Below are 3,459 nucleotides of genomic sequence, written 5' to 3'. Positions count from 1 at the left end.
TGTTTGTTTCTTTGTTTGTTTTTTGGAGGGGAAATTGGGAAAGGAGAAATTCACATGTAAATAAAGAATATATCTAATAACAAAAAAGGAAAGTGCAGGTCACTGAGCTTTGGCATCCCAGGAGTAACAGGGGGACTAAAACATTGAACACAGCTGCTCTATTGTTCCCTAAAAGACAATAAATATGTGTTTTCCTCACACCTAGAGTTCAGAATCTCAGCCCCTTGCTATTTCCTATGAGATAATCTTGGTTTCAGGGATGACCACAGGTGAATCTCTGTGCAGAGGGCAGGGTAATGGAGAGCCATCTCTAACAGTAAGCAAAACATAAATTTTAGAAAAGCTGCAGGAATTCCTAGGGAACAAGTTGTGTTCTTAGTAAGTTCCACAACATCAGAGGTATGAGTCAGATGACAAGCAGAAGCAGCATGTTACACAAGTACTTCAAGTAGGTTTCACAAACCTTTCTGAAATATATGGAAACTCAAGAAGAAAACTCACTCTCCAAATCATGACAATGTGATGAGAAGTTGTTAGACCGGCATGAGAGAAGGACATCCCTTGTACCTGATAGGTACATACATGCTGAGGTGGCTTCACATTACCACTGGTTTCAGTGATGGAAAACTTTAGAGATGAGTGCAGGATGAATCACTTTAAGTAGATAATCCTAAGTACAGATGCCCAGTGTGATATGCAGCTACTATGAACATAGAGTAATATACTTTCGTTGCACCTATTGTTTAGAGGTGTCTACTTCAAAATATTTTAAATATCATGTATCATTATGTTAACTTATAATATATAGTAAATGTTATCTGCTATGATTATTTACAGTGCATACTGCAGTATTTTGTAGCATTGATACAATATGTAATGCTCACCCTTGCATTGTGTGATGCTATTTTGTATGCATTTTATTATTTTTATTGTGATATTTAATATAAGCCAGTAAGCTAAAGTAAACATATGTGTTCTACCCTTTCAAAACTTTCCTGTGTTCTTCAGCATAGATCCCCTACAGAAAGAGCAAGGATCTTTCTGAAGAGTCCTTGCTGAAAGAGTTCCTAGTAGCTTTACTTTCCACATATAATTATTATTATTATTATTAAATCTTTTTTTTTACATTCCAGAGTTTATCCCTCGTCCAGCCCCCCCTCTGACTGTTCCAGGTCCCACATCTCCTCCCCTATCTCCCCAGTCTCCAAGAGGATATGTGCTCCCCCCATCCAACCTCCCCACTTCTTGGGGCTTCAAGTCTCTCAAGGGTTAGGTGAATCTTCTCTGACTGAGTCCAGGCCTGTCTGTCCTCTACTATATATGTATTGGGGGCCTCATATCAGTTGATGTATGCTGCCTGGTTGGTGGCTCAGTGTCTGAGAGATCTCGGGACTTTGGGCTAGTTGAGACTGCTGGTCTTCCTATGGGATCTCTCTCCTCTTCAGCTTCTTCCAGCTTTTCCCTAATTCAACCATAGGGATCACCAGCTTCTTTCAATTGGTTGAGTGTAAATAGCTGCTTCTGACTCTTTCCACTGCTTTTTGGGCCTTTAGGGGGCAGTCATGATAGACCCCTGTTTGTAAGCACATCACAGCATCAGTAATATATGTCAGGTCTTGGGGCCTTCACCTGAGTTGGATCTCAATTTGAGCCTGTTATTGGACATCCTTTTCCTCAGGTTCTTCTTCATTTTTGTTCCTGTGGTTCTTTCAGAGAGGAACAACTCTGGTTCAGAGATTTTGACTGTGGGATGGCAACTCCATCCCTCTACTTGATGCCTTTTTACTGGAGGTGAACTCTATCAGTTCCCTTTCTAAACTGTAAGGCATTTCATCTATGGTCCCTCCCTTTGAGTTCTGAGAGTCTCACACCTCCAGGTCTCTGATACATTTTAGAGGGTCCTCCCACCTCCTACTCCCCATTGGTTGCCTGTTTCAAGATTCTTTCTGCTGCCCCCAGGGCTTCAGTCCTGTTCCCTGCAGCAGCCAATACCTGATCATGTTCCCCTCTTCCCCTCCCTGTCACCTTTCCCAGCCAGGTCCCCACTCCTGTGATAACTTTCTTTACACATACTTAGTAATCACTGCAATTTATTTGTGGTCTGCGTAAATGTGATGTGTGAGTGCCATGCAGTGTGTGGAGGTCAGAGAACAATCTTCAGAAATTGGTTCTCTTCTACTGTGTGATCTCAGAGATTAAACTCAGCAATGACCAATTGCAAACCCAACTGGGGACTTTCCAATCTTCCTCCCAAACCACTTCTTGTAAAAACTTGGATAAGGCCCCCCCACTCTATCACATGGGCCTGACCTCTCCTCAGAACATACCCCCTCCATAATGCTGTCTGTCCGTGGCATTAATACTCTTCTCATAACCTTTTTACTCCAAAAAGTAATCTTTCCTCAGTATCCCCTAAGAATCCTAAACTCAAAACTGTTCAGACTTTTCTCTGATTGCCTCATGCTCTCTTGCCCCCAGTATTAGGCTAAAGGTTTGGAAAGCAAAACGGTGCTTCAGCATGAAAAAATCTTGAACTTCAAGTTATGTGTACACAATTTGGCAAATATCCTGTGGACATTTTAGATTACTGGATCGCTATCTTAACTTCTACACATCAATAAATAATATTTGGGTTTCCCCGTGGTTCTGCTTTGTTTTCTACATCTTTGTTTCCCTGTTCTTATGGACTCATAACCTCCATGGTTATTAAATAGCAGTCATATTTATAATAGCCAGATGCTGGAAACAACCCAAATGTCTCACAACAGAAGAATGGGTACAGGAAATGTACATTTACAGAATGGAATACTACTCAGCTATTAAAAACAATGACTTCATGAAATTCACAGGCAAATAGATGGAACTTGAAAATATCATCCTGAGTGAGGTAACTCAGTCACAAAAGAACACAGACAGTTTGTACTCACTGATAAGTGGATATTAGCCCAAAAGGTCAGGGTACCCAAGATTCACATGAAGCTTAAGAAGAAGGAAGACCAAAACGTGGATGTTTCAGTGCTTCTTAGAAGGATGAACAAAATACTAACAGGAGGAAATATGGAGACGAAGTGTGGAGCAGAGACTGAAGGAAAGGCCATCCAGAGACTGCCCCACCTGCCACCAAACTGATGTAAGCCTGATATGGCTGTCTTCTAAGAGGCTCTGCCAGAGCCTGACAAATATAGAGGCAGAAGCTCCCAACTAACCATTGGACTGAGTGTGGGTGTCCAAATGGAGGAGTTGTAGAAGGGACTGAAGGAGCTGAGGGGTTTTGCAGCCCTATGGGAGGAGCAACAGTGTTAAAAGGCCAGATCCCCTGGAGCTTCCGGGGAATGGACCAGCAACCAAAGAATACACATGGAGGGACCCATGGCGCTGGCTGCATATGTGGCAGAGAATGGCCTTGTTGGACACCTGTAGAGGGACAGGCCCTTGGACCTGTGGGTGTTCGATGCCCTA

Source organism: Mastomys coucha, unplaced genomic scaffold (genome assembly GCF_008632895.1).
Source record: "Mastomys coucha isolate ucsf_1 unplaced genomic scaffold, UCSF_Mcou_1 pScaffold16, whole genome shotgun sequence".
Lineage (NCBI taxonomy): Eukaryota > Metazoa > Chordata > Mammalia > Rodentia > Muridae > Mastomys > Mastomys coucha.
This window is presented reverse-complemented; position numbering follows the sequence as displayed.